Genomic DNA, 10,770 nt, shown 5'->3' with positions numbered 1-10,770 from the left:
GTAGGGGACAGTCAGGAAAGGAACCTACTGACTGGGACCGGTTCCCCTTGTTTAACCACTGCCATTGCAGGCTGGTTTACATTGATCCATCTAAACATTTGCTGATACTGCTCCCAGGACTTCTAAAGGGAACCTGTACTTTTAAGGCAAAACGTAAAGGGGCTTTAAGTTATCTTGGGCACAAGACACGTATATGCCCATTGCTTGAGATCGGTATTGTAATTGGCACAGTATTAACAGATGGCAGAAAACAGATTCTTTCAGCATTTATGTCACTTCCATAGCTCCTATCAAGAAAAGCAACGTCAAGTTAGAAAAGGTTCCCACAGATATTAGTGACAGAATATGGAAGCCCAAGCGAGAAGGCTCTAAATGAATGCTTGGGGTCCAGGAGCCTGGCCAGACAAGTTATATTCCAGGAGACTTGCTGTCTGTCTTGAAGCACTGAGACTTTGAGGAAAGGCACTGGAAGCCCAGCCATGGGAAAACGTGGAAGTTTTTGACCTTTTAAATAAAGGGCAGGCAGTTTGGATGAGCCTTTTCTGGTGAGCTGGATGCTGTTCCCAGGTGAGAGGCAAGGAGTCAGTGAACAGTCATAGACCTGCCATGTTTCTTTCTGAGAGAGTTGCTAGCCTGGTTTTCCAGGTATTGTGTGGAGGAAGTGCATTTGGATTGCAGCATACATTTGACAGATAAATTCTCTATCTTTGAAAATGAGATACACCCATGGACAGACAAGGGCTGATGGCAACGAAGTCAGGTAGATGAGTAACTGATGGGATTCAGAGTACTAATGAATGAGTTGATGTCGATCTAGAGAAAAGATCTTTCACACCACAGGTTTCTGGCCTTTGCCTTGCCTTGCTAAGCATTTTTATTAATGTCTTGGATGAAGACGTTGATGGCCCAGTGATAAAATTTGTGGGTGACACAAAGCTGGAAGGGATAGCTAATACATTGGACAGCAGAAATTGCAACGCAAAAAAGATTTGACAGGCTGAAACAATGGACCAGATCTAACAAGATTATGTTTAATGGGGATAAATGTAAAGTCTTAACATTTGGTTAAAATAAACAAGCAAATAAGATGGAATAAGCAGCAGATGGGAAAGATGTGGTTTGATAGGAACCTGTGTGAAAATAATAGAGATGTTTCAGCTGATTATAAGCCCAAAATGAATCACTAGTGCACTGTAAGTCCAGGCTGTAATAGAAATGTGGAGTACACTAGAAGGAAGGCAGCAATCCTTTCATGCTCCAAAAAACGGCTCATATGTAGAGCGAGTTCTGTATGGCAAATATCATTGTATGGATTCTCTCGGTTATTTTCACTTGTAGCCTTTGAGTAGGATACCGGAGCTAAGAGAGATTAAGTTACCTGTCCGAAGTCACACGACTAGAGCCAGGATATGGACACAGGTGTTCCGACTACATGCAGGTGTTCTGCCCTGGAGGGTAGAGCCATTGCCAATGAGATGAAGAGAAAAAGAGGTATATTTGGGTTCCAACGAGCCTGAACTTCCTAATGAGAGCACTCTGACAATAGGCTGGTGTCTCACAAAGAGTGAGGCCCTGCCATGAGAATGGCCTCAAGTACAGGCAGATTGATCAAGTGTCAGCGACAAGCAGTGGACCAGGTAACTGCTGAGCTCTCTTCCTACTAAGGGTTGTTGAGCTTCTAGACAGATCCTAACATCCGGAGTGCAGAGTCCTGGCATTTTTAAGTACAAGGGAAATTCCCAGGAGGTTTTCCATTTATCGCATTTCCACAATGAGCTTTAGTAACCTGCTCTCTTCATAGAGTTTTTATTTGGTTTTTAACGTTTTTTCCTTAGGGAGTTTTGAGTTATGTGCTATCCTTTACTCATATAACGAAAGCCCCTAGAAAGCTGCCTCAGACCCACTGTGGAAGGATTAAAGGAACAAATAAGGAAAGAAACAAGCACATATAATGTTTTCTACTTTATTGTAGTGTCTGTGTCCTCTTACTGTCAACAGATATCACATTTTGATACTGTCAGGATTTATATATATGTGTGTGTGTGTGTGTGTGTGTATATATATATATATATATATATATATATATATATATGTAATAGTCTTTCACTCCATCCTCCTTATCCCAAAGCTGGCCTTTCTAAATTATTTTTTCTATTCTGCAGTGGTCTAGTGAAAGAGAGACCTATAACATTAACAGTTAGAGTTATAAGGAGAAGATGAGTAAATAGGTTAAAAGCAAGGAGCCGAGAACATACTCAGTCAGGAGTCACTTTATGTGATCCATAATACATGGACTTCGGTTCATCCACTTTGATGGCTGAGACACCTCCATCTTCTGTCTTCCAAAATTCTAGGTATTTTACTCTTTGTTTTGGATAATTAGGTTTGTGGACTTGTGGACTCATAAATAAGATATTTTTAAAGTATAGCTTCCCACATTAAGGAAAGAAACAGCGACCCGGCAATGAGGCTGACATTCCGTTATGCATCTAGCCAACGAATCCATCTGAACAGCTCCTGTCACTCACCCAGTGGTGGAGAAAGCCGGCACTGCCCAGTGTAATGAGACAATGTCAGGCATTGTAAGTAAATGTGCCTGGGCCTGCACTTAACAGTCTCATGCTGCAGTCGCATTTTCAAGGAAGCCTACACCATCTTAATCATGCCTGCCAGGGAAGAAATTCTCTTCTCTGTGTTTTCTTTTCCCCAAGACGTATTTCCCCTGTATCATTTAAACATATTAAATCACTCTTAGTACGCAGAGTGGGCATCATGTTAGCATAAGATCTAATCAGAGCGAGTCTGCTGGTCTCCAAAGGCTTTATTCTTTTTGTCTCTTTCCTCTGTTTTCTTGTTAGACTAAAGAGCCTTTCTTGACATCCTCATTTGTTCTGCTGTGTAATAGCATGGGATCTTTCAGAGCTGTCGACATCTGCTCCACTCTAGAGAGCTACAGAACCAAGCCAGCAGAGCAATAATAATTATGCCCGAATGGACTGAAAAGGATGCAAGAGACGAGAAATAAGACAAGGAAAAGTACGCCCAGCGCGATCATGTGCTAACCTGTAAGTGGGTGTGTGCATGAGTGTGCATGCACTGAAGCCATACGCTTATGTGTGCATCGAGGACACAAATCACTTTCCCGAGAGCAGAGGACTAGAATTCGATCAGGCTCAGAGTTCTCCAAAGTCCCCAGTCCTTGTTCCTTCACGCAGACTGCCATGTTCAATGTGGGTGCTGCTTTCTGCATGTCCAATAGCAGTTTGCAGGACGTTAGGGAGAAGGAATTTTCTCCACCTTTCCCTTATTCTTATATCTAGCGTGGTAACAAAGGCTGCAGATGTGTCTTCCTCCCTAGATACTACTCTCTGGGGATAAATCAGGCTCCTTGGAAAGACGCTGTAAGTCTTCCTGATTGTCAAGATAGCAGTTATCAAATAACTGGTATGCTGGCCTTAGCTAATATTAAAAATGACAGCTGGCATCTTTTGGGTGCTTCATATTTGCCAGGCATTGTGTAGGCCTTCATGTGCACTATCATTCATCCTTAAAGAACTTTATGAATGGGCACAGCAGCTTGCCCCTATAATTCTAACCTAGGAAGGCTGTGGGGGGAGGATTGAACCCAGGAATTTGACACCAGCCTGGGCAAAATAGGGAGATCCTATCTCTATAAAAAAAATTAAAAAGTGGTTGGATGGGCTGGACATGGAGGCTTATGCCTGTAGTCCCATCACTTTGGGAGGCCACAGCAGGTGGATCATCTGAGGTTAGGTGTTCAAGACCAGCGTAGCCAACATAGTGAAACCCTGTCTCTGCTAAAAATATAAAAAATTAGCTGGACATGGTGATGCATGCCTGTAATCCCAGCTACTCGGGAGGCTGAGGCAGGAGAATTGTTTGAACCCAGGAGGTGGAGGTATCAGTGAGCCAAGATCACACCATAGCACTCCAGCCTGGGCTACAAGAGCAAAACTCCATCTCAAAAAAATTAGTCAGATGTGGTGGCAGATGCCTGTGGTCCCAGTTACTCAGGAGGCTGAGTTGGGAGGATTGCTTAAGCATGGGAGGTTGAAGCTGCATTTACTCATGTTCATGCCACTGTGCTCCAGCCGGGATGACAGAGCAAGGCCCTGTCTCAACAACAGAAAAAGAACTTTACAAGGTAGGAGTTACCATGATCTTCATCTGCAGATGAAAAAATTAGGACTAGGCCATATTCCCAGAGGCCCTGCTGGTACATTAAGAGAGCCTGGTGTTTCAAGGCTGTGCTTACACGTGAACAAAAGAACTGGTCGTGTCATTCATTTGTGATTCTTCAGCAAAGCAGCCAGGCTGCTTGGTGACATACTTAGCCAGTTCCAAGAAATAACTGTCAGTTCAACAAAGAACCGAACTTTAAAAAATAAAATAAAATCCCCAAAGCAAAGAACCCAGTATTTTTTCATTAACGGATTATTTTGCAGATTCCAGGCATCCTACCAAAGTCTTGAGGTCATCAGGCTCAGGGTGAGTCCTGCCCCTGCTCTGAGTCTCAGGGCCCTGCTTTGAGAAGCCAATGTATCAAGGGTGGACTCTCGGCAAAGGTGGGAGGCAGATGAGACTTATCAGCAGGGAACATGCCCCTCCTCCTGTGCCATCCCCCTCCCCCAGCCTCAATCCCACTCTTGCCCCACTCCAGAACTTATTCATGTGCTCTCCCGACATCCTTTACCTCTTCAGAACTTTCTCCTCCAGGGGCCCAGATGACTCACTTACACTAAAGTGACTTATCTTTAAAAAATTCATTTTAATCGGAAAAAAAAAATACCTTATTTGGGCCAAAGGAATGGATCTCAAGTGGCAGCATTTTAAGGCGTTCTCAAGGTAGTAAGATGGCTCCAGGTTGAAGAGAAAGTCTCCATAGCACTTTTATAATCATCCTCCATGAAAGGAGAAGAAAGTCTTTTTCTATCAATTTATATAGCTGAATCATGCTTGGAATGGAGTAGAAAGAGAAAGATACAGAACTTTACTGGAGGGTCAGACTGCTCCAGAACTTGGGAGTGGCGAGGTTTTCTCTGGGCAAGCACTTTCACTCTTTCCTTTCTAAAATTTCACTGAGTGCTACTCTACACGTGACAATGTTAACTTTGCAAAGAGAGAAAAATACTTACCTAAACAATTAAAAGCTTGGACAGAAGAAAAAAAAAAAAAAGCGGGGATGACTCTTGGGAGGGAGAATAAAACCTAGAGCTAAAGGGGAAAAAAAAAAAGCATGTGACACAATGTCTGTCAGCAGCTGTGCTGCTGAAAGTCACCCAACAGGAAGAGCAGGCAGCCAGTGAGATGGAAACTGCAGTGCAATAAAGCATCAGTGAGGGGCAGGGCTGACGAGGGCTGTGGATAAAACTGGAGCACACCTGGGACCAAGGAATAGCATAGTCCTTCCCTGTGTGAGCAGAACATCAGCATAGATATTGTCAGGCCCAACTTGGTCCAAAATTAGCATCAGTCACCCAGTAATAGTAATGGTTACACTATCCTTACAGATGGTAGCTCATATGACGATAAGGTGTTGACTAGTGAAATGCACTCAGCCAGCCAAGACTTGGGCTGCAGCTCACCACATAATCTTTGTGGCTCTTGGTTTTTCATTCCAATAAAACTTTTTTGACCTCTGTAGAAAGCTGCAACCCACACAAAAGCTCTTATGACCATTTAGGAATTTGTAAGGTCTTTGTAAAATTCTACGTTGCCTTCCTAAGTTCCCATGTTCCTCAACTGCGATCTCCCATTGATCTTCCCAGATGAACTGGAACAGTGTATCCAGGGCACTCCTACCTTGGTCCCACCCTGAAGGATGAAGGTCTCTGGAATCTGTAATGGGTGAGTGGCCTTGTAGTCCTGACTGGGAGATATATAGACGTGCATAGAGAGACGGCTCCTGAGAGCATCCCTTGCAGCTAAAGGCCACTGTGTGGCTCAAGTCCATCCACACAAGCAAATCTGCATGTTGTAGTTCTATAAAGACTGCTGCTCTTGGTCTAATTAATAGTTTGTTTGTTTGCATAATATTCCACAGGAAGGACTATTAGCACATCAAAACGATGTTAAAATTATCCTCCATAACGATAGAGTAAATACAAACCTAGTTTATCACGTTGTCAGTTTTAACAAACACCACTCAGATGTGCTAACCTTTTCCCAGCAGGTGCTCTTCTGGTCAATAGCCAGCAACAGGCCCAGTCTGTGAACTAGTTGATGGTGCAAAAACCAAGAGTTTCTATAACGACATATCTTTTTAAAGTTCCAAAATACCTGAAAAATGCTGGAGGCATGTGTTTTACTTTTCCTTCCTCCCTCCTCCTATTTAAAAGGTTTTGTAGAAAACCTGAGGGACTGATAGCACTTTTCTTCACATCTCAAGGGAGCAGTTTGAAAAATGTTTTTAGAACACTAATTTTCATCACACTCCAGGGAAAGAAAGAAAGGTGGGTCATTTACATAAAGTTAAGGATTTCTGTAAACCCCATTTCTGCCCTCCCTCTGAAAGAAAAGAGAGGGGGAATACCAAATCTCCTTGAAACTTTAAGAGCCCTCTGAGGTTTAACTCAAGAAAGAAAATGCTTCTGAAGGCAGAGAGCAGAGAATGAGAGCACGACCAAGCACGTCAGCTATCCAAAACACCCCAAGATACAGGTTAAACCCAATAACGATGACACTATCATGTACACCTCGGGAGGGGATTGGCAAAGGCTCCTTCTGTATAAAAGTTTACTCAGTAAAATCACTCAGGCCTTTCAGTGGGAACTTGGCAGCTAAGGCCTGTGGAATGTTTTCAGTAACTAAAATTTAGCTCCGTTCACTTAAATTATGTATTTAGTCACCTACATACTACTTTCAGGCTCATTTTCTTAGGTGGAAGATACTGAACATAATTTTGACTTCTTTTTTATGGTTATCAGTTGGCATGAGACTTGTCTTATTACCTGGAGGCTGGAAAAAGTAAGTTCAGAAATTAACAAAATATCGCTGAGGCAACTAGAATGGCTTCTTAGGTAAAGGGATACCTAGCATCTCTTTCTATTACTCCTTAGGAGGAGTCTGATTACATCTGCCATTTTCCTCCCCCAGGAAGACCATGTGCCTCAGGAGAATCTGTCTCGACCCCTTCTTCCCACTTAGATTGTATTCCAGGGGAGGGCCTGATTTGGTCAACTCAATGCTTTGCCAGTGGTTGGTTCAAAAATGATCATATAAATAAAATTTAAAAAAAGACAAAAATTATCATGTGATATGTGATACTTTGGGCCAATGTGGCAAAAGGAAATGTTTTCTAGGAACCTTTGGGGAAAATTTGCTTGTTCATCAGGGACTGCCAGGGGAAGGGTCTCTGAACATTGCTATCCATGGATGTGAGGCCAAGTACTACAGCTGCCTGGCTGAGCACGAAGCTGTGAGTTGGGAGAGGGACGAGCTAAGAGAACTGCAGGGAAATGGGGTCATAGCACATGACTCCATCAACCTTAAAGCCTGAAACGCCTCCGGACTTCAGCTGTGTGAGCCATCTATTATCCTATTTTACAAGCCAGTTTGAATTTTCTGTTGCATACACATAAAGAAATTGTAACTAATACAAGTTGTCAATAATAAAGGACTTCTACATAGTACTAATAATGAACATTTTTAAAATTGCCTCTATGAAGAAAGAATGTAATTTGACAAATGGGTAAAAAGATGAGCAACTGCATTGTAATCGAAGTAAGAGGATTTCCTCTACAGTGTGAATGACTAAGTATGAAACCATTTAGCACTAGGCCCAAGACACTGTCATCACTCAGGGTAGTTTAAATAAGACCAAGAAAAATGATCCAAAGTATTAGAGACAGAGATATACCATGGTCATACTTAACCTTAGCATGGGACCTTTTGAAGAGAATAAGTAGAAATAATGCAGTGTACAGTTTAAAACATTCCTCAAGATACCCTGGTCAAGAGACCAGAGACTGTTCTAGAGGTTCTAACAATAATAATACAGTTTCAAATGGCTGGAGGATGGCCAGCCTAATTTGTATACACCAAAACCAGTTTTGTACATAAATTAAAAAAGGAAAGCTTCAAGAAATTGGGAAAGTGTTCCTTCCCCATCTGAAATACTTCCCCAAATGCCTAATGATTAAAATTATGTTGACTCTGGAATAAAGACATTCCTTTAACAGGAGATAAATGACCCCAGATGCAAATTTCCATGGGAGCACTACTATGGTAATAAAAACTTGGCCATGCTAAAGCGGACATTTGTTTACTTTCTATCTGAGTATCTCGAGACTATGAGCTTTGTGAGCAGAGATGCTTTTGTCTTTTTCACTGCTTTATCCCTTGCAAATGACAAAGTGCTAAAATAGTGCCTAGTCTTTTGTATGTGAAAAATAAACATTTGTGAATGAATGAATGAATGAATGGCGGACATCCGAGTCTTTACCAAGAACAAACTTTTATAGGACGGAAGAACATCTCCAGAAGGCACTCTAGTACAAATAGCTAAAAGGAAAAGTGGACCCTAAAGAAGTGAAAGGGGCAAGAAAATGAACAAAGGATGGGAAAGATTTTTTTTTCTTCATTTAGTCTAAGACAGGCCCTGATAGAGTTCCCACACTAGATCTGGTGTCAAGGAGTTGGAAGACTCTGATGTCCTCAGGTTAGAGAATCACAGTATTTGAGCTACATAACAGAACCAGATTGCATCTTCACTCTCCACTGGTCCACCTGTCTCTTGTTTTCCAAATAGCAATTCCCTCCCCAGACTCCAGAGGTGAATTCCCTTCTGCTTCTACTTATTCCAATTCCGGATTTATTAAACCATTACTCAGATTTTAAAACACACAACACACATAGAAAAGTTTCTAAAATAGATGAGGCAAACTGGATTTTTTCATATTCTCAGTCTTTTCTTGATAGCCCAGAGATCCTGATCCTCTTTGGATTTTGGTGGTGGGAAGGGAGATGTGTGTTGAGAATGGAAGGGAGTTAAGAATAGGCTTCTAGAATTCAGACACCCTCTTAGGCTTTAAAATGTTGGGGTGGGGGGGAAGAGAGAGACAATCACTGCTTAGTCTGTTCAGGCAGCTGTAACAAGACACCATGACTGGTGACTTACAAACAATAGAAATGTATTTCTCACATTTCTGGAGTCTGGGAAGTCCAAGATCAAGGTGCTAGCAGATTTGGTGTCTGGTAAGGGATGGCTTCCTTGTTAATAAATGGTGCCTTCATGCTGTGTCCTCACATAGTGGAAGAAGTGAGGGAGCTTTGGGGGTAGCTCGCATAAGGACACTGATCGTTCATGTGGGCCTGCCTTCATGACCTAATCACCTCCCAAGGGCCCCCGTTCCTAACAGCATCAGCTATGGGGGTGAGGATTTCAACATATAAATTTTAGGAGGATACAAACATTCAGATAATAGGCTAGAGCACTGACCTAGGCAATGGCATCTACAGAAAAGAGAAAAATAATTTACTTTTGACTTGGGGTGTCTTAGATTTAAATCCCAGTCCCACCTCTAAATCATTTGTGACCCTTAGCCCTGCGAGCCTTGATTTTTGCACTTGTAAAAATGGGCAGAATATTAAATACCATTAGAGTTTTAATGAAAACTAAATGCTACCTCTGAAGTTAAATGAAGTTATAAGAATTAAATAAATAGGGCTGTTTTAAAGAGTAAATGTGCTCAGTAATTGGTGTTCTGTAAATGTTAGCCTCATTATGAAATATATAGAGCAGGATGTCAATTTACAGAAAGAATGTACATTTTTTTGGTCATAAATACCAATGAATTTTTCTTACAATGCCATTGGATCTATACAGACTCTATGGATTATATTTCAGCTTTTTGCCTTATCTCAGCTTTTTGCTTTTTCCTAAAGCTAATAGCAAATAGGGAAATGACATATACAGGCAATTTACAAAAGAAGAAACAAAAATATTTGGTAACACAGCAAGAGTTTTTTTGTTTTTGTTTTTTTTTTTTTAACATCTTCTTGGTCATCAAACACAATGTGAGCAATCAGATACCATTTTCTTTCTCATACTGGCAAAGGTTAAGAAGAATGAAAATGCCCACTAACTGTTGGTAAGGAGGGAAGGGGAAAGGCACACACATGACATTAGATAGTTGGAGTTCAAATTGGGACAGCTGTTTTGGAGACCAATTTAAAAGTAGGCCCCCTCTAAAGAAACAAAATAAAACTTTTAAAATGTTTAACCTGTATTTAAGGCTAAAAGTATGCCTACTCTATGATTTAGTAATTCCTTTCCCAGTTTATACTTTTTTTTTTTTTTTTTTTTTTTTTTTTTTTGAGAGGGAGGCTGGAGTGCAGTGGCCTGATCTCGGCTCACTGTAATCTCCGCCTCCCGGGTTCAAGCAATTCTCCTGCCTCAGCCTTCCAAGTAGCTGGGATTACGGGCGTGCACGGCCACGCCCAGCTAACTTTTTTGTATTTTTAGTAGGTATAGGGTTTCACCATATTGGCCCAGATGGTCTTGATCCTCTGACCTCATGATCCGCCCACCTCGGCCTCCCAAAGTGCTGGGATTACAGGCATGAGCCACCGCCCCGGCCTATACTTTTTTAAAGTATAAATATGTCAGGTCGGGTGCAGTGCCTCACACCTGTAATCCTACCACTTTGGGAGGCCGAGGCTGGCAGATCTCCTGAAGTCGGGAGCTCGAAACCAGCCTGACCAACATGGAGAAACCTCGTCTCCACTAAAAATACAAAATGAGCCAGG

This window comes from Sapajus apella, unplaced genomic scaffold, assembly GCF_009761245.1.
Source record: "Sapajus apella isolate SASKATOON/1434 unplaced genomic scaffold, GSC_monkey_1.0 scaffold69, whole genome shotgun sequence".
Classification (NCBI taxonomy): Eukaryota; Metazoa; Chordata; class Mammalia; order Primates; family Cebidae; genus Sapajus; species Sapajus apella.
Note: the sequence above shows the minus strand (reverse complement) of the source record.